General features: G+C 38.6%; 2 protein-coding genes across 2 annotated transcripts in view; one reads left to right on the top strand and one right to left on the bottom strand.

Annotated features, from left to right (window-relative positions):
* LOC109032720 (uncharacterized) overlaps positions 1 to 21614 on the top strand; it is a 225116-nt gene that overhangs the window by 16607 nt on the left and 186895 nt on the right. The gene's annotated exons all lie outside the window — the stretch shown is intronic.
* Positions 1 to 21614, bottom strand: part of LOC109032266 (metabotropic glutamate receptor 2) — a 555771-nt gene that overhangs the window by 517733 nt on the left and 16424 nt on the right. Inside the window, exon 2 of the mRNA XM_072300776.1 lies at positions 1293 to 1417. The gene's annotated coding sequence lies outside the window, so the exon portion shown is untranslated. The remainder of the gene's footprint in view (positions 1 to 1292; positions 1418 to 21614) is intronic.

Below are 21614 nucleotides of genomic sequence, written 5' to 3'. Positions count from 1 at the left end.
TATTTCATCGGGAGAAATTCGGGACCGTTCGAATGTTCATACAGCATTCTTTCTTAGTCCGGCGCGCTATGTTATTTACGTCCATTGGAACGAAAGCTAAAATTTAAACAAATTTAAAGTTGTACAAAAGCAAAAATTTAAAATGTTTTAAAGTTTAGCTTTTGTAAACCCGTTAGATTGTGTATTTCTTGCATCTTGTCGTTATGAATTCGGGCCATTGCGTTGTGTCTCTCTTATCACTGTATCACCTGGAAAATTTCCACTTAAAATTTCCAGGAAAATTGCTCATAATTATTCCAAAATTATATTTTATCGGGGCAAATTCGGCACCGTTGGCATGTTCATACAACATTCTTCCTCGGTACGGCGCGGCGCACCATGTTATTTTCGTTGCGGCACCTGGTCCTCGCGAGTAGGAAGAATCGCGAGTGGAGTACATTCGAAAAAGGAATCCGCTCATAAACCCCGGTGCGTTTCGCCTGGCGGTGGCTCGGGCGGGCTCGCGGGTCGAATTCAAAGCACGCGGAAGCCCCCAGCCCCGATAGCATTGATCAATGCAGCTGCCTCGCATAGCGACGCACCAGAAAATCTGCAGCAACGACCATCACCATCCATCAAACGGCACCGGCGAATGGATGCGTGACTTTAATGACTCCGAAATAAATTACCGCCGAGCCCGACCAGCGTGCTTTGCGATATATCGATCGATCTGCCGATTAAACCTATGGAAAAAGATCGATAATATCGATAATCGATCGCTCACGCCTCGCCGCTGGAGCAGACCGAGGAATCAATCACCGGAAAGTATTTTCGAGGGTGAGTCGTCCGCTGCTTTCGGTGGTATTTTTCCTCGGCACCCGCAGCCGCGCGCGATGGCATTTTTCCGCTCATTGAATAATTCAAAAGCGCCTTTGTCTTGCGGGGTGCGCTAATTAAGAATGCAACTGGTTCAGGACGCCGGCGCCACCGCCGGGATGAGCTAAGAACAAATTAAAGACTTCGCATTACGCAATGGGACGCGTTGTTGCCAGATTATCCCAATTTCATTATTTAAAACCATGTAAAATCGCAAAATCTGGCAATTTTTGGATGGTGCATCCATCATCCCGACGACTAAAATTGGTTTCGGTCCGCTCCAATTGATGCTGAGATTATGCTAATTTCTCACTTGGTCCGAAGCGTCTTTTTGGAATTCTTCTCGGGAATTCAGTTTACTATAAATAGAAATTAAAAAGTTTGCATTGGATTTGCTCGGTCGAGTAAAAATAAAATTAAATATTGCAGATATTTACCTTTGTCTAGGGGCTCGTATTTTCCTTGATCTTTATAAACTCATTGCAGCCTTGTTAGAGTGGACGTCAATCAATCAATCAGTCAATCGATTGAAAGGATTAAGACATCACTAAGCGGCAAGGACCTAAACAAAAAAACAACTATTTATAGTCCATTATAGTAATTTTGAGGAGGTTATTACGCACACTTTGAATTTCAAACAATCAAATGACCGCAACGGAATATCGTATAGAGGTTATTCTCTACTACTCTCGTAATCGATATTGGAGATTTAAATTACATCAATGACGTAACCTCTAAAAAATCTACCCATGAAACTAAAATCAGTACGCATCGCTTCCCCATGACGTAACAATACGTAACATTTTAATAATTTCTATACACTGTAAAGAGGCTAATCATTCAACCCCAACTATAGTTGCTCGCCCAATATTCAGCGATACCTCTCAAGATGAAAAACAAAATTAACGATTAATTTAGTTCAGTTGATAGCCTCTCGCAAGACTTTCTAAAGTACCTATTCGTATGAAATTTTCCTGTGATGATCACTGTTGAATGAACTTTATACTGGATTTACACTGCCTGCCTGTGCATTCAATTCACGCGAAAATGAAAGATGGAACGCGTAAAGACGAGAAAATGGGTTGAGTATGAAGAAATTTCAACGATTTTCCGGTCAAAGCCCTGAGGGACCAAGAGAAAAAAAAAACTATACGAAAATTGGACGGGTGATGTAAACGAATAATATACCCGCAGAAAAGGCAGGTTCCAGCTTTCAAATCACGAGATTTTATTCACCCCTTCCTTACGTCTTATACGGAAATTGTATATTGTTACCGTTCCATATTCTGAACCAAGGCATGAGCGCAAATGTATTCAAGCTTTTAGAGAATCTCACGAAATATCTGACCCCGATTGAAGTTTCGGAAACAGCTATACTCCTGAGCTAAGGAAGAACACCGTATGAGCTTTTTAGATGCTGTTAAATTTCATTCAACAAAAACCAATTTTTTAGGGAAGTTTATGTATATTTCACTTCCAATTTTTCAGGGGATTACATTTGTGTTTTAATCTAAAGCATCTGAAAATTCCAAGGGTAATATTCGTAATCTCCCTCACAAATAAATGTTTTAGCGGGAGGAATTTGACATTCTACAGTTAATACGTCGTTTTTCTTCAACAAAGCAGATTAGGCTATTTTTTTATTGCGACCTCAGTATTCGACTAGGTGGGTTTTCAAAAGTCAACGCTCAAAGTCGCCCAATGATGACTGATGACCAAAAAACTTGAGCAATCGGTTTTACAATCCTACTTTTTGCAAAAACTCGCCAAGCAAATCGCTTATCCCGACACTCATAGGTTATCACAAGGCGAATTTTACTTGCAACTATTTCTCAACAATAAGTTACTAATCAACTATCATTATTAGACAAAAAATTACATTTTGCCTCACTCGATTTCATTGCTCAGATTGTTAGTGCAGGGTCTCACTGAGAATCAAAAGGTCGGTCTTATGAACCGAATGTTCAGGGTTTCATATCATCCAAACTAATCGGTTTGTCAAACCAAACTTCGGGTTCGTTTAACTGAATGTTCGATTTTAATTTTTTTTTTTTTTTGAACGTTCGATTTATGAGACCGTAGTTTGTAAGTTAGCTCCGTTTACCGTCGAAATCCGGTTTGATTAACCAAAAGTTTGGTTTGAGAAACTGGAAGTTCATTTTGACAAACCGAATGTTTGAGATGTTATGGAACTCTGAACGTTCGGCAAATGTGACCGAACTTTTTTGCGGAAAATAAAATATCTCGTTTCTAGGAACAGACCCATTTTATGCGAGTATAAAATTAGTTTTTTCACTTTTTTCCTCGTTCTATTTTCCCCACCGAAAGGCCGGACACGCTTAGGGTGAGGTATAAATAAACGCATTTTCATAAACTCAAAAGATGGTGAGGCGTAAAAAGGCACAGCTTAAGAGGATTTTCTAGAGAGCGTGAGTTCGACGCCTTCTACGGAGGGCACGATCGCGAGTGCGATCGGATATAACGGAGAGAGTGTTGGGCTCGTGTGACTCACGCTTCAAAACGCGACACTTCGCAAAACCTGATTTTTAGTCGCCATTTACAATTTGCAAAGCAATTCAATCCTTCACAGAGTGTACTAGTTCAATTTTTGTCCGTTTGTTTGATTTTTGCATGCCATCAGAGTAAAAATCAGTGAAATTTTTTGTCAGAAATGCTCATGAATTTCCCGATGCCTTAACGGAGAGAGTGTTGAGCTTGTGAGTCACACGACTCAAAACGCGACACTTCGCAAAACCTGATTTTTAGTCGTCATTTACAATTTGCAAAGCAATTCAATCCTTCACAGAATGTACTAGTTCAATTTTTGTCCATTTTTTTTATTTTTTGCATGGCATCAGAGTAAAAATCAGTGAAATTTTTTGTCAGAGATGCTCAAGAATTTCCCGATGCCTTTTCCGGTGGGAAATTTGGCAACGTTGAAATTGAAGTACATTCCTCCATGGGGAAAATGACGATTTCCTGACACCAATACACCGTATCAGAACACGATCGGGTGTAACGTCCTAAAAAAACAAAGGAGGAAAATCGGCAACTATCAAATGTTCATACGGCCCTCTTACACAGCACAGCGAAAATTGCAATGCAACTTTCCTCCTTCTTTAAGCCCAATAAAAGAACTGAGTCGCTCCCAACTTATTTTCCGCGATCCTAAAGAGCACTTTCCATCGGAAACTCAAAATCCGATTATTCGGCTCGACTCGAAAAAAACTCCTCACACTGGGAATGTTGCCATAATACTGCCGTGCTGAGGAAGAGCGCCGTATGAACATTCGAGAGTTGTCGAATTCCCCTTGATAAAACGTGTATTTTAGACGCAATTTAAACGCATCTAAGCATCCTCAACATTTTAAGATATTTTATATATAAGTGTGAGAAAAACTGTCTGAAATTTTGGGGGAAAATATTTACAATTTTTTCCAGTAAATTTGAGTTTTATCAAAGGAAATTCGGCAACGTCTAAAGGATCATACGACGCTTCTCCTTACCACGGCAGAATACTACCGTGCTAAGGAAAAACGCCGTATGCACCTTCAAGCGTTGCCAAATTACCGTTGGCAAATCACGAATTTCTGGGTAAATTTGTACATATTTTTCTTCCCATTTTTCAGACAATTTTGTTCGTAATTTTACCTAAAGTTCCTGAGAATGTATCGGCAAAACATTCATAACTTTGCTCGAAAATACACATTTTATCGAAGGAAATTCGGCAACTCTCGAATGTTCATACGGCGTTTTTCCTTAGCACGGCAGAATAGACCAACGTATTTCATTCTCTTGACGGCCACACATACACATACTAGCGTTTGAACTCAGTGTTTTTCTGCGAGTGTAATGAGATTTTCACTTTCGTCCGTGCTCTATTTTCCCTGGGCGAAACGAGAGTTTCATAAACTCGGGCGTAAAAAGGCAGGGCCTAAGAGGATTTTCTGGGTAGCGGGAGTTGGACGCCTACGGAGGGCGCGATCACCTGACGCCATCCTCGTCGAAGTTGGGTCGGATATAACGGAGGCTGTGAACTCGTGAGTCACGGGCGCGAGACTTCGCAGAACCGCCGGAATGAATTTCCATAACGAGGCCCGGCTCAAAACGCCGCACAACGGAACAAGTCATGGGATGAGCTCGGAATCGGGCATACTTTGAAAACTTTGAAAGCTCATATCATCGTAAACCAACCTACCATCATCGTGTTACCTGTTGGAAATTTCAGCTGCACCGGAAAAAAAAAACATTGGATCTAGAGTCCAGACTCTTGAAAACATTGACAAGAAAAAATACTCTTGATTCAATCAGATTTTTGCTTGAATCAAAAGGAAATCCGCTCAAATTAAGAGGCCTGGTTCTTGATTTAAGCAAAAATCCGATTGAATCAAGAGTATTTTTTCTTGTTGATGTTTTTAAGAGTCTGGACTCTAGATCCAATGTGTTTTTTTTTCCGGTGTGGAAAAAGAAGAATAGTTTTTTATTATACTAGAAAGTGGCTCAAAAATCACGATGAGCGCATCGGGTAAGTCTGCAATACACCCCTAACTTCACGATCTACGTGAAAAATATGCGTTTTTTGCGTAAGATTGTTGAATGCTAAGATTGCGTAAATTTGCGTACGAAACTTGTGGGGGGGGGGGGGGGGTGAATTGTCATCATTTCTAGGCATTTCCAAAAATTTGTGTCCGTCTGTCCAGCGTACCTTATTTCTGTGCACAGCCATATCTCAATATCTATTTGTTCCATTTCATTCACAATTGGCATAGAAGACCGTATCTACGGTGCTCTTAGCACTTTACGTAATTTTGGGGTGCGCCAAAATTGGGGGGGGGGGGCAAGGGAAAAACATAATTTTTATCAAATTTTCATGTACGTCAACGGAATGCTGAAAAAAATGCATATTGTGAAGTTTGAAGTGTATTTCTGACGTCACTAATGCGCTCATCATGATCTATGAGCCATTTTCTGTAAGAGATGACTACCCTCTTATTGCTCTAACTGATGTAATCAAAACGCCCATTCAAAAACGTAGAAATGTAAAAGTGGTTCCATTGGTTTTCTCGTTGAATTTCCTTTCAAAATTACCCCCTAAATCTAAGAAAGGGAAGTAGTTAACATCTAAATTCGACATTTTGTTCGAAAAAGTCCTGTCCAATCTTTTCTATCGACTCGTATAACTGTGCGTCGAAGCGGCGAAAGGATCAGAAGTCGCCCAAGTTTGTCAAACTTTGCATAGGTGTCGGGATTTACGATGACGGACGCGGATCCCGCTCTGAACTTTCGGAAGGTCACGGTTCTGGTCAACGGCCGGTGCATCGCATCGATCCTATCGCATCGATTCGATATATTTCCGTACTTCAAACGGGTGTCAGCGTTCGAGAGTGTGTCGATATATCGAGCAGGTGTCGAGACGCCGGGCGAATTTCGGCGTCGGGAACGTGGGTCGCGGCAAGTTCGAAATATCTTGGAGGATGAGGAGAGGCCACTTCTGACTTCGGGCTCGGCGCGGTTGCCACTTTTACAAATAGACGTATATTTAAAACAAATGGAGCTTTATCCATTCTAACAAGAGCCCTGAGGTCCATAAGAACACATGCATGATAGGGCTCATGTCACGATTGAGGGGCTTGGAGGACAAGGCGCTTAAGTGCAGTTTTTGCCACATATCGTCGCTTCACACACGAAGGAACGTAACTGCATTTCAATGTCGCCATATTTCCCATCGCAAATAATTGCATTATCATCAGGAGAATTTTGGACATTTCTAACTAAAAATTTCATTGATTTTACTTCCGACCTCATCCTAAAAACAGACAAATTTTGGACAAAAATTGCACTGATATATACGTGTGAAAAAATTAAATTCTTTGAGTCAATTTTGCAACCTTGGAATGGAGTTACGTTCCTTCGTTCGGGAAACGACGATAAAATTCGAGAAATACGTGTTTGAAGTTCCGGTATGACATGGATCCTAATGACGTGAAGAAAGTTCAAACTGATATTTTGATGCTTAAAAATTGGAATTCGGGAGCAAATTTTTCTCAGAATATGCATCAATACTATTTTTACTTAAAATCATTGGCATCTCAATTTTTTCAAAAACTGTACTTGCGCGCTTTGTCTTCTAAGCCCCTTAATGGTGGATATACTTTTTTTTTTTTATTTAAATAAGTCCAAATGAATGGATAGCATTATCCAATCAGTTAAATTTCATCAGCCAGTGCCTTGTTTCCTCAGATGTTTCATTTTGTAAAAAGGAAGCCATACGAAATATTCAAACTTAAAATTTGGTGACTAAAAACTTGGCTCCATCCTGTTGAACTAAATGGCGGTTAAGAAAAAGAACAGGAAAAGGGAGATGATGAAGAAGGAGAGGATGAAGATAAAGCACAAAGAGAAATGCTCTGAGGCAAAGGGTCACTGAAAGACGACAAATTTCACAAACATCCCATGCACTATAATTACAATAAGATAAAATTGAGCGCGGGAAAAGAGGCTTAAGTGAAATTCACTGGAGCCAAAACAGGAATATTGTGACTTTCATATTACACGGATAAGAAATATTGATTCATACAGCACGCTCATTCAGTTACTTAAAGTGGCGCGCTGCGCGCATAGCTGAGAGGGAACAACGCAAGCCAAAACGCCTTCAATTTTGCGATAGGCAACACGGGCATCCATGGAGCTCGAATAGTTGCATTCGTGGGTTGTCATCCATACGATGTTGAGTTCACCGGCTGAGATTTGCACTGAAAAGGATTGCTCTCTACCGTTCGTAAATATAACGTAATAGTCTTTATTTTCCTGTTTCTAATTTGAATCTTTAGGAAAAACTGAAATTAGACCAAATTCAGCAAATATAAACCGACTCCATATGCGAGTAAAACTGAAATGAAGATTCGGGTAAGAGATTGACGAGAATCTGATAAAAAGTCTTGAGTTTTCTCCTTCTCCACGCCCATTTTGCGGATTGGATTAGATCTATTTTTCCAAATATTAAGTTCTCTTTTTTATTCCTAAGTTTTTAACGAGTGGATGCCTAGTTGAGCTCATAACTCTCAGCTTGATTTTTTTCAAAATGTACATATATATTGGTTTTATTTTGGTGAATTCAATTCAATAATTCCAGTGAGAGAGAAAAACAATCGTAGCACGATCATATAGAAATAATAAGAGTTTCAATAGACACAATGCACTGATTCTTTTCTTTGAAAGGTAAATGATATGCATTTTATAATGCACTTCCGTCCTTTTTAACAGTATCGTTTACAGCGAATATAGATGAATATTCGCTACACACAATGTACTTTTTCCAAGTCTAGGAGATAATTTACTGAATTTTACTAAAACGTTGTTCCTTCCATCAAACTTTTGCCTTTTTCATTTCGAAAGTTGTAAACTGAAAAAAAAGTTCTGTTCACAGAGCTCTTACACTTTCTTTGTTACAGCTACACAAGTTTTCGTTATGAGGACAGAGTACTCTGTGCTCATTGCTCACGACCAAAGCTCTGTTCTTAAAACAGAAAAGTTCTATAAGTATAACAAATAAAGTGAAGGAGCCCTGCAAACAGAAGGTTCTGTCATCAGCACCGACAATTTTTTTGCTTGCACTGTTCTTTAATGGTGTATTAGCCTCCTTAGCAGAAGTTTAAGGTTAAAATTCAATGCTGGTGTTTATGTGAGGGAACGAATGCCTCCAAATACATTTATAAGCGACTAAAAAATAAAGTGGCACTTAAGATAATTCACTTCGGGCAGGGCGCGTAACTTGAAGCCGAAAAATGCGACATATGTGTGTTTTAGCACGGACAGATGTCGAATCAGAACGTAAGCCTTAAAAATGCACTGCCGACTTTTTCCTTGATCCAGAGACCAAAAGAATGCCCCACGTGAGACATGAGGTGTGATTTATGCCGAGCAAGAGTTATAAGGAAAGTTGATGTCCACCGGTCAAAAAGTGAATGATAATGAATATCAGTATAAGTTATTCTAAGTGAACATTGTTGTCAATTTTCAATCAGTAGGTAAGAGTCTAGGCATCATAAGTAATAGGGGTAAATAAGTGATTTCTTCACATGAATTGAAACAGCGATGCATTTAAAATTTAAAACAGAATGCATATTAATGACAAGAATCACAAGTTTAAATTCTCAAAGATTTAAACGTCACAATTTGCACCAGAAGATTTTCGTACGTTCAAATGCTTTTGAGGTTTCCATGCTAAGACGAATCGTCATTTCTCGAACAGAAGACCGTAATTACATTTCAACGTTGCAAAATGCCCAGTAGCAGATTGCATCTTACTGGGAAAAAAAACTATTATGCATTATTGGTCGGAAATTTTGCAGATTTTTGCTCTGATTACCTTCATACGATAACACAATTTTTGACGGAAATTGCAGAGGGCTTTCCTTAAAAAAAAAAAAAAAAAAAAAAAAAAAAAAATCAACAGTTTTAATCATTTTTGCAAGCTCCAAAAGAAGTTACATATAGAAATTAGGTTATTTCGTATGGGACGCACCACGCGAATACTGCCGTGCTAAGGGAGAACGCCGTATGAACATCCGAGAGTTGCCACATTTCCTACGATAAGATGTTTATTATTGAGGAAAGTTCTGAATATTTTCCCGTGAAATTTTTAGGAACTTCAGGTGAAATATAGTGCGAAATTATCTGAAAAATCAAAAGAAAGATATTCATAAATTTACCACGAGATTCTTGTTTTCTCAAAGAAAAGACAATTTGACAACGCCTGAATGTTCATACGACGTTTTTCCTTAGCATGATAGAATAGTAGAGGCTAAAAACGTCGAGAGGAGAATATTTAAAAAAAGGAGATATGCAATGTGTAACTTCAGAGAGCCATTAAAAACATCGACGGAGGTAAGTTCACTCCGACGATGCTATTTTTGATTGCTTTCTCAAATCGTTCCTTCCGAGAAAAAAGCTGTTGAATGGAGTAATGGAAATGTTATGAATGTATTTTCAGTCGATACTGCATTTTCATTTGCGGAGTCTCTGCTTTCGCCGCACAGTAAAGCGAGTTACAGGAAGGGGCCGTACATGAGTTAGAAAATGAAAGAAAACATTTTATTTTCGTCTTTACGAAGCGTAGGCGTTTGAACGTGGCTCTGTTGGTTCCCTCCTAGCGTTCCTATCGAGAAACACTTCATAAAATTTAAAATAGAAAAAATAAACAATTAAATTTGGAGTTTTCGTCGAACAGTTTACGCCCGACCTCTGTGCGTCGTTGCTCGCTTGGATTCGTCGACATGCACACGACTCTCCGGATTCGTCTTTCAAATGAGAGCACTAAGAAAAAAAACCATATATGAATATTTTTATGTTGCCAAATTGTTTCCGAAAAAAAATTTTTGAATCAGTGAGTTCGAAAACACACCAATTCGGAAGAAAAAATTGTTCAGGAAACAGCTAAAACTGCGCAGCGGGCGAAGAAGTTAGTTTAAGTAAAACCTTTTTGGTGCCAAAGGACAAGTACTTAGAGACTTTGTAAAGCACCAAGTTGAAATCGATACACCATGTTTGATGACAGAGAATTAAGCGTTTAAAAATTTCCGAGTTGGTGTGTTTTCGTTCTCACCGACTTTCAAATACTGATTTTTCATAGTCTGCCCTGAAAAATTTATATTTCTCGACCTGGATAACGCTTGAATATTTATATAACTTGTTGATACAAGGTATACTGAACCGAAAAAAGAAAACCCGCGCAAATTCGGATGGTCACCCGTTTCCCTTGAAATGGCCAAAAATTGATATTTCCAAATAAATACTTGGATTTTTCCCTTTTCCCGTAGCTGTTTCCGAGCAATTCCGAAATTTCCTTTTACGAGCAGATATGCGTCTATCCATAAGTGTTACTAAACCCTAAAAAAGTGAAAATCGAAAAAAACCAGAGTTGGTGTGTTTTCGAACTCACTGATTCATTTGTCTTTGAGGGAAGTTGGAGATATTCCCCCTTTACTTTTCAGATATTTTTAATTAACTTACAAGTAAAACTATGTGAAAATGTTCACATGGGTCTCCTTGACGCTCTATTTCTTAAAAAATGAATTTTACAACGTCTAGAGGCTCATACGGCGTTCTTGCCTTAGCGCAATAGATAAGGGGATTCTAAAATTCGCATCCTGAGGCTACAAAATCGCGGGGAGCATTTCTGGCTCTTTAGTCATTTCGTCGCTCCTCTCACGAAAGAGCCTATCTACATTTCCACATGAGCCCCGAACAGCATAAATTTATACGCAGCTCAGGGCTCACATGCAAACTGAGGTACGCCCTTACGTCAAAGTAGCGACGATTTGCCTACCTCAACGTCTGTGTACACGACGCGAGACTTTGAAGCTCAGCCACCGTCTTCATGGTTGCCATATTAAGCGACAAATGTGGGTATTCTACATTGGTTTGAAAGGGGCGAAGTGCTGATTTTTTTAGCAGTGTGTGGCAACAATGACCGGCTTCATCCTTATAAACGAGTTTATTTCTTCATTTTTTCTTTATTTTTCCATAACGACGAAGAGACGTGCATTTGCAAGATGTCGTATTTATTTGCTGAAGCCGAGAAAAGCAATTTCGGAATGACAGGAAATGAAATGATCAAATCAGGATCTCGGAAACAGCCGGTTTTCATCGGAGAATGGTGTATTAAAAAACGTCTGCAGCGCTCCCTTCGAATTTGGATACTTTTCGTCCCGAGGAGAGCTTATCTCAACACTCGAGACTTGTCATTTTCTCCGCTTAATTTAGATCCTCTTCCTTTAGGAGCAGAATGACACTTGAAAGATGTTTTTGAATATCTCTAAAGACAATAAAACGACTGAGAGACGTTTCTCTAAAACGAAAAAAAACTAGAACATCTCAAAAATGCTTTAAAACGTTTGAAGAGATAAGTTATGATGGCATCAATGCTTAATTCGTTGCTTGAGAGTCATTTTTTAATCATTTTAAGAACGTTTTTCAAATTTGAGAGGTCATGAAAAGACATTCAAATTTTAAGGTCAATTTTTTCAAGTTGTAAACCATTTGACAACAGAGGTCCTTCCTCAAATGTGGTTGAACTTTTTTTTGTTCAAATAAGACACATATCTATAACTCAATCATATTGTTATTCGATTACATCCGATTTTTTGCCCCTTTGAAAGGGATTCTTTCATGTTTGCCTAAGAGCAGGACATACCGCATTTAGGTAATAGGTTACCAGAAGATCCGGTCGCCTTTGGCTTTGGCTCTCCCCGGAAAACATACCATATGCAAAGCATCTCCTTTCTCCTTCCTTGGAAATTCAGTTTCTTCGGCAATGGCATCATACCGTGTCGCGTTCTTCGAAATTATATCAAGTTCACACATAACCAGGAGCAGGTGTCCTTTTGCTTAAAATGTGCTTCTCTCAGATCTGGTATCATTGTAGGTCGGATAAGATAAAATTCTAGGTATATGTATGTTTGGATTTTGGTCAAGCTTATCCGATTTATATACTGCCGTTCAAAGTAAAGACACCAAATCGAAAATAGCGACCATTGCAAATCGATGAGGCAAATATCTCAAGATTGGCGTAGACATAATATCAGTATATTTCGATGCATTTTCAACTGCTATCGACTGTAAATTATGAAAAAAATAGAACGAAACGAATTCGTAGGACAAGCTCTTTGGAAACGCCAAAAGTTGGCTCCAGTCAATGATGGCATCATCTCAAAGCATTACAACCCCTCCTGTATCTAATACGATTCGTTATACACTTCCAGGAAGGTGAAAATCAACATGAACTACCGTTTTATGTCATAGTTAAGTCTGCGGCTCATGCGAGTACATATCGCTAGCGCATCAGCAATTTTTCCGAAGTTAAGAACCAGCGAATGGAGATAAGGAGGAGTCTGGGTTGCATTGTTCGAGATAATATGTCTCTCGAACGGTAGTAATGGGGGAAATTGCGGTGAATTCTCCATTCAAAAGCTCGTTAAACGTCGTTCCTTTTATCGCAATGATGCAATTGGTTTCACCGACGTGAATAAAGAATACACCACCAGTTTCCTGCTCAGCAAACATAGAGCTACTTTGCTTAGTGGCTGTACGTAGTTTTTTTTTTTTTTTTTTTTTTTTTTTTTTTTTTTTTTTTCCCACTTAGGTATCCGCAAATCGAGTTTTAAGAATGGTATTATAAGAATAAACAGCTCAAATCACCGCTATTATTAAGACACTGAACCATCTCTGGTATACACAGTGGCGTCGCATGGGCTGAAATTTTTAGTCGGGGGTGGTATCAGTGCGGCGTGGCGTGCTTCGCGATGTATCGATTGTCACGCCAATTAAACCCATGGTGAAGAATCGATTATTAAGGTGTTCGCTGCAAACACCCTGTTTAACGACCCTTTTCCATAGGTTTAAATGGTCGATCAATCGATATATCGTAAAGCACGCCACGCCACTGGGTGGTATGCTGCCGTGCCAAGGAAGAACACCATATGAACATTCGGGAGTTGCCAAATTTCCCTTGATAAAACCTGTACTTTTGGCAAAATGTATGTATATTTGTCACGAAATTTTCAGATATTTTAGATTAAATTGTGTCCAAAATTATCTGAAAAGAGACAATAATATCCACAATTTTCCCAGTAATTTCGGGTTTTATCGGAAGAAAGGCTCATTCGGCGTTCTTCCTTAGCACGGCGGCATGGGGTTCCTCTGTTCAATTGGGACCTGTAGGTTCACCGTTGTAAAATTTTTGATTTTCAAAAATTCATATTATACAATGTTTAGAATTTCATGGTAAAATATCATATTTTTCTCATTATTTATTTGGGGTTTCAAAGGAAAAAAATAGTTGTAATCCTTGAAAAAGCCTCTGACAAAAGAGGAGAATTACAAGGAGCGGTAGCAACCCCGTCAATTTCTTCCTCCGAAAGAAAAGCCGTGGCTGAATCTTACACAAAACCGTTCAACTTCAGCAACTTCAGCGCCTTTGGCGTATGAAATTTTCGCGAAAACTTAACGAAACTCAAAAAGATTAGCACTCCGGATCGCGGAATGTTTTTCCTCGCATACAGGCAAACTTTAGGGATGATTGCAAAATTTAATTAAAAATTGCTAATTAATTGGGATTTCTCTTGTAGTCGCAAAAGATATTCTGTGTTGGCAGAGGTAACACTTCCCGCAAAGAGCATTTGAACACTTCGTGAGGAGCACTCTGGGGAATTTTTATATCGACAGTAAAACTGCAAAAATGTGTTATGTATTTCGGTCGTAATGTTTGAAAATCTCCACACCTATTTTACTCTCCAAAAGGAGACCAAGACAACAACATAGCTTGAACTGCTCCCAGAATATTCTTCATAAAGAGAAGAAATATTAACTTAGTTTTTAAAAAAATGGCATTTAGTAGTTTCCCATGTAGAAAATAAAGCATGAGAAAAAATCTGGTACGCCGTAAGCCGAGATTACTGCATTTCACCATCGATATGTCTCCCTGTTAAGACGTACATTGAAGGTATCATTAAATTGTAACGAGGACACCTTTCCACGCGAGAATTTCCGAGGAAATTCAATACTCCGACCAACCAGGACGGAAACAACATCAAAGGCGGACGTCGAAAGTGTAAATGAGCGCATAGAAGGGGGGGGGAGGGTTTTTTTTCTTAATTCACAACTAAAATTGTTGCGTTAGCTAATGGCGCGAGACAACCGCGACGTATTCCACAAACTGGACCGCATTATTTTTGCATTGAGGAACTACTATTTCTGGCTCGTCATAGAAACAACACACGTACTGTCAGGTTTCTTTTGCAGATAGGTGTTTCTATTAATGAGCCAGAGATGACAGCTCCTGCTTGTTGCAAAATGTAATCCAACTAAACTGAACTACGACTTGCAAACATGCGACGCATGATTGAAAATCGCAAACGAATTCATCCTGTTAATTAGCTTTTTGCGGATCGGGTCATGCAGAAGATGCGCGAAGGAAAGTTTCAAAACCACGATTTCACGACTAGTAGAAAATTCAAAGAAGATAAAAGTTACGTCGATAAAGATTTATCACCCGTGAATGTCGTTATTTTTATTCGACTCGAACAGGCATCGGGATTGAATTCGGAAAATTGTGGCCTCCGTTGCACCTCATTGCACCGAGAGAAATAAAACTTTGCTGAATTCAATCTCCAATCTCTTTTCGGTAATATTTGGAATCATTATAGATTTTGTTTTGGACTTTTTTATTAAGAAGAGAAAAATAAAAGTTGCTTCCGTTGCTTGTGGTGACTTTCGGATCCCAGGGTGACAATTTTTATTGGATTCCAAAATTTTCTGACCTACCCAGGTTTTTCTACATAACATTCCTTGACTTTTTAACGTTTTACTTTGCATAATTTTTAATCAAAATTCTTTTTACAAACTTAGTAAAGACACAATGACTCTTGAAATTGAAAAAATACAATGTTCTTCAAATTATTCGCATTCAAAAAGCAGAACTTCATTCGGAGGTTTCTACTTCCTGCGGGAAAAATGCCACTCTTAAAGAATTGCGATCCGTAAATTCTGTACAAAAAAAAAAAACACAAAAGAAGAAAAAATTTGAAAGCACCGCGGTGAAAGTCCCTAAATTTTCAGGGTTGGGCGGAATTTCTGACTTTTTCAGGTTTTCTCTGACTTTTCATTGCACCTAGCTATCCTTTTCCTACAAATTCTGACTCTTGGATACTCTAATTTTATCTTCAATCCATACCTCGTCTTTATACGATGATGCAATTTGCACTGGAAAAAAAAAACACATTAGATCTAGAGTCCGGACTCTTAAATACATTACATCGACAAGAGAAAATACTCTTGATTCAATCGGATTTTTGCTTACATCAAGAACCAAAGCCTCTTAATTTGAGCGGATTTCCTTTTGATTTAAGCTTAAATCTGATCGAATCAAGAGTATTTTTTCTTGTCAATATTTTCAAGAGTCTGGACTCTAGATTCAATGTGTTTTTTTCCAGTATGTATTTAAAATACTCGCATGCAAAAAGCAGAACTTTACTTGTCTATTTTCGTCTCCTGAGGAAAAAATTCCACTCCAAAGGAACAGCAATCCGTGCATTCTGTACAAAGCTCAAACGTAATAACGTAAAAAGATCTGACAGACAAGCAAGCTGTCTAACATTTCTCAAGCTTAACCGGAAAAGATGACAGCTGATGAAAATATACAGGAGAGAGCTCAAGGATTCTCCGCGAGTTGAAGTCGTCGTGAAACCCAATTTCAATGCTGTAATTTTTCTCACAATTCTTACTTTTAGTCGGAAACCATCCGGCATTTAGTATCGGAACTTTCATCAATTTTGTCATAAGTTGCAGCCAAAAATCAGCAAAATTTTGGATAAGAATGGAAGGGTTATGTACCTCCAAAAAAATATACATATATTTTTTAAGTATTCTAAACAATCTTGGGCATGTGTTGTGCTCTCTCGTCCAGGAAATGATGAGGCATTGCATTCACTTTTTGCAACACCTAAGTTTACTCCGTCGATACGAGGGCAGTATGATTCCGCGGTTGGGCCGTTGCAAAATATTTTTGAGATTCATCTTCGAAAAGTACGCAAAAACAAATATGCTTGCAAATCCTCATTTTGTTTCATCTCGAATTTCAACCAGGACAAAGCTATTAGAAATCCAACCCCGTTTCTCGAAAACGCATTTCTCACAAAAATTTACTTCAGACACATCTATTTTCAAGAGAGTTCCTGAATCTTGCAACAACCCTGTTTTTCTATAGACTGCAGACGAAGTTTAGCAAACTCTTGGACACAACACGCACGATCATTATCGTGTATAAAAAAGAATCATTTAAACAGATTCAATCTTAGAATGCGATACGTTCTTTCTCATCTGAAAAACGACGAAGTAATGCACTCTTTTTCTGCAACACCTAACTTCGCTCGGTCGGTATTAAAGAAGGGCAGTATGATTACGAGGTTTATACTTGTCTCGACACCGTTTCCTAACGTATGCTAATTAACTCGTCCTGCCAAAACAAGAGGAGAGTTATTGACATTGGTCGTTGATGTGAAGCACTGAGGCCATATCATATCTGCCTTCGATCTTGGAGAATGCTCACATCACCGACTGCTTCACGCTTAATCGGTTCGTGGATCTGAAAATCGTTCACTGAATCGGTTTTTTAACACGCCGGCCGCACGTAAATCTGGCAGCTGCTGTTATTTCCCTTTATAACCCAGCCATCTCTTCGTGAATGACAAGTACAAATAAAATTATGAAGAAATTAAATTTAAATTTAACTAGCGGTGTGGGTTGACTTATACCTATAAATTTACACTTTAATCCTTTCCTAATGGCATTCTGTTTTATTGAAACTTTTAGATAGTTTCAAAATTGCATGTTGATGTCAAATCCCTCGTCAGGGACACTTACGATCACGTTTCCCAGTTTTTTTCTACTTTAAAAATAGGTGATACAATTCTTTTACCACAAGCTTTGTAAAATGAAGCCCACGTTGGTCCTTATATTAAGTCAAATCCCAAACTGTATTCCAAAGACTGTAATATTTTAAGATCCGCCCGCCATTTTTTGAGTTACTAGATGGTCTCGTCTAGTGTGATACAATACATTTAAACATTTTGAAAAAAAATAAATAAATAAATAACCGTGAAAGATGTAACAGCGAAAAAGATTGAAATTTTAGCCCAAAAAGATTTAGATATGATGTATTAAAATCGTTCTCATACTCGCCGGATACAGCAGTACAGATGGATTTTCATTTCAACACCCATTTTCTGTCAATTTTCCACCTTTATTTTTTCGTGCACTTTAGGTACCTTTAGATACTTTCGTGCTGAAGAGGACGCCTTATGAACATTCTAAGTATTCAAACATTGCTAAATTTCCCTCGATGAAATATTTTTGATGAAAGCTAGAAACACTATTCCTTGAAATTTTTAGTTACTCCAGCTTAAATTGCGAAGAGTGCTCTGTTCTGTGCACGGTTTGAAGAAAAATATTCAAAATTCTCCCAGAAGCTTTACTGCCATGCTAAGGAAGAACGCCGTATGAACATTTGAGAGTTGCCATTTCCTCCGGTAAAATTTTTGTTTTTGAGAAAAGTTATCAATACTTTCCCTTTAAATTTTCAGACACTTTAGATCAAATTACAAACAAAATTATCTGAGAAATTGGCAGGAAAATATTCAAAAATTTTCCTGGAAATTAGTGATTTTTCGAAGGAAATCTGGCAACGCCTGAAGGCTCATACGGCGGTTTTCCTTAGCACGGCAGTATAGGCTTCATTCAAAGAAATTGGGAGGTTTCCGTAGGTTCATACGGCGTTTTTTGGCTCATCATGACATGTTACTGACCACTCTCCTCCTACGTTTTCTCTATGTATGGGGCAGAGCGAGGCGCAAAGCGGCATCCGTACAAACTCTTTAAACTCGAATTTTCCCGCAGCTGCGACCACACCGTTTTCCCGAGAGAGGGATGAATTGTCTATCGGGTAGCCATTTCGGAGAGAGGAGGTCATACAACCACCTACATATAGACCCCTGAATGAGAGGTTGCAAACTTTCTCCGTTTATCACTTTTTATCGTATCATCATTCCTCTCAGATGGTTGACCGTGAAGTAAGTGTATTAAAGAGAAAACATACGTTGAGCCACATTGGTCATACGGGATTGAGCGTTTTTGCAGGCAAAGACCCCCTACACAGATTAGTCCAGATCGCTAACATCCAATCTAGCCAATGCTTCAGAAGCGTGAGTAATTTTGCTACAGGTTAGGCAACTTTAGAAAATTGATGGCACTACCAGTAGTGAAAGAACTTGACCGGATCGAGAGAAATTTCCTATTGAATCTGATTATAAAGCTTGAAAAAAGTATAAATAGTAATGTGTAATAATGGTTTTTGATCAAATAAGATTTTATCAAGTACTGTTATGCTAAGTATTCTGTTTCAATATTCTTACAACAGTTGGTAGCAATTAACTGCTCTCATGGGGGCCTGGCGGGAATTCAAAACTAGGAACCAAAAGTCTCATTTTGGCAGGATTTTGCTTTAATTTTCGGTTTCTAAGGCTTTAAACTTCAAAAATATGATATATTATAATCTGCAAATTTTTTCAATAATGTTATCTACTCAGTATACTGATGAACTCTGATTTGTTTATTTCCACCGATAAAGCACAAAAACATAGCCCGATTATACGAATAAAGAAGGAGAATTAATTAAAATACGGGTAAACAAGGCTAAAAATTATTGAAACACTTAAAGGCAGGACGTTTCGAGCTGCTACCAGCTCATTTTCAGCTGCAAAAACACATAAAAACAAGTAAAAAATTGAGTGGCGACCTGACCCCAGCCGTTATTATGAGTGGTTACGTGATAACGGCTGAGGTCAGGTCGCCACTCAATTTTTTACTTGTTTTTATGTGTTTTTGCAGCTGAAAATGAGCTGGAAGCAGCTCGAAACGTCTTACCTTTTAGTGTTTCAATAATTTTTAGCCTTGTTTACTCGTATTTTAATTAATTCTCCTTCTTTATTTATTTCCACCTTAATTATTTAATCTGGAAATATTGAACCACATAAATTCTACTGAGAAACTAATTCTTGAATTCTTCGGAACGTTTCATCCCACAAAAATCTGAAAAAGAAGTATTCTCCCGCCGAAAATCTGCTGAAAATAGCCAAAATTTCAGTTTTGGTTCCTAGTTTTAAATGCCCATGGATTTTCCCGCCAATGGCGCTCACAAAACTACTCACGCTCCTCCGCCGATGTTAGCGATCTGGACTAATCTGTGACCCCCTACGAATGAGCAGGCGATCACAGAGCGGGAGTAGCTGGTGGAGCGTGCATGAAGCTCGCTCGGACTCCATGATTATACTCTGTTGCTCTCTCCTCTCCTCTACTCTTTGCACATCACATAATGGCGCCAAGCACAAATTTCACTCTCGGAGAAAAATTAAACTGCTCAGCTCAGGGAATTGACCTTTTTGATCGGGATTAAATTTCTAAAAGAGTTCAAACCAAGTACTAACCAGGGTAATTCTCAAAATTCTTTGGCAAGACATTTTTCTGATATAATTTAAGGATTACCTAAGGAGGGAAAATCTTTAGCATATCTGGAGAAATCACAAGCTTGTGTGGGGGCCCCGCAGCGTTCTGAGGCATTGAAATCAAATTCTAAACGTACCTACTTACATTTTGAATTTTGATGGAAAATAAGGGGGGGAGGGGCTTCATTTATATCTGAGCCATGGGGATGCCAGATGATGAGGGATGAGTTTGAGGATTTTTGCGCTCAGCAGAGATGTTTTCAGGAGCATTGGGGGAACTAGTTAGGAGGAGGGGGGGAGAAATATTACCCTCTCCTGACTTCAAGAAATATGAGGGCTTTTGCTAAGTTAGCTGTGTTGCTAGACTTTCATTGTGGAATTTGTAATTCTACCAAAAATATTTCCATGTGAAGATGAACCATCAAGCTAAAAATTTAACTCAGCATTCGCACAAATTTATAAATTTTTTTTTGTGGCACAATGGTACAACTTCTGGGAAACATCCTGTTAAAGGTAACGAGGCACTTAGCATATTTCTTGAAAAATTTGCTAAAAAAATATCTTTGCACATTTCTGCTTTTGATAACTTATACCTACAAAAGTACATAACGATCCAAAAAGTGGTGAATTTTACCAGTCAGGCATCAAGGGGTGAAATATGGGAGCATAAATATAGCATTAGGTACCTAAGATGACATTTGAATCAGTGAGTTCGAAAATACACCAACTCGGAAAAAAAAATTTCAGGAAACACCTAAAACTTCGCAGCGGGCGAAGAAGTTAGTTTAAGAAAAACTTTTTTGGTGCCAAAGGACGCAAGAAGTACTCTAGAGACTTTAACGCACCAAGTTTCAGATACTGATTTTTCATAGTCTGCCCTGAAAAATTTATATTTTTTGACCTGAATAACGCTTGAATATTTATATAACTTGTTGGCACAAGGTATACTGAACCGAAAAAAAGAAAACCGCATCGGATAGTCACCCGTTTCCCTTGATCGGCCAAAAATTGGTATTTCCAATGAAATTCTTCGATTCTTCCCTTTTCCCGTCGCCGTTTCGAGCACTTCCGATTGCAATTTCGAAATATCCTTTTGCGTGCAGATGCTTCTACTTATCCAGAAGTGTAACTAAACCGTAAAAAAGTGAAAATCGAAAAAAAACCCGTGTTGGAGTGTTTCCGAACTCACTGATTCATTTTACATTATTGGAAACATGATTATTTGGATAGATAAGGTGGGGAGACGGCAGACGATAGGATGGGTTAGAGTAGGTATTGGTTAGAGAGTGCTCGAACTGCTCTGAGTTCCCGTCGCGCCACGCAGCCATCTTGCCTGCTCATTCCGAGGGGGTCTTTGCCTGCAAAAAGTAAACATCGTCATACGGGACTCAAAGATTTTCTGAATGCATACATATATGTATAAGTCGCTTTATAGCACTCCCTGGCGCTCTACGACACCTATACTGCCGTGCTAAGGAAGAACGCCGTATGAACATACGAGAGATGCTACATTTCCTTCGATAAAATTTTCATTTTCGAGGAAAGTTATGAATATTTTTTCTTGAAATTTTCAGGAACTCTAGGTAAAACTGTGAGAAAAAAATATCTGAAAAATTGGAAAGGAAATATTTATTCTAGGTGGCGGTAGCCACCCCGGCCCAATCCTAAAAAACTCCCTCTAAAAAATGACGACCCCAAAAAAAA

The sequence above is a fragment of the Bemisia tabaci genome, chromosome 5, assembly GCF_918797505.1.
Source record: "Bemisia tabaci chromosome 5, PGI_BMITA_v3".
In the NCBI taxonomy this organism is placed as follows: Eukaryota; Metazoa; Arthropoda; class Insecta; order Hemiptera; family Aleyrodidae; genus Bemisia; species Bemisia tabaci.
Note: the sequence above shows the minus strand (reverse complement) of the source record. Positions and strands in the feature narration are given on the sequence as shown.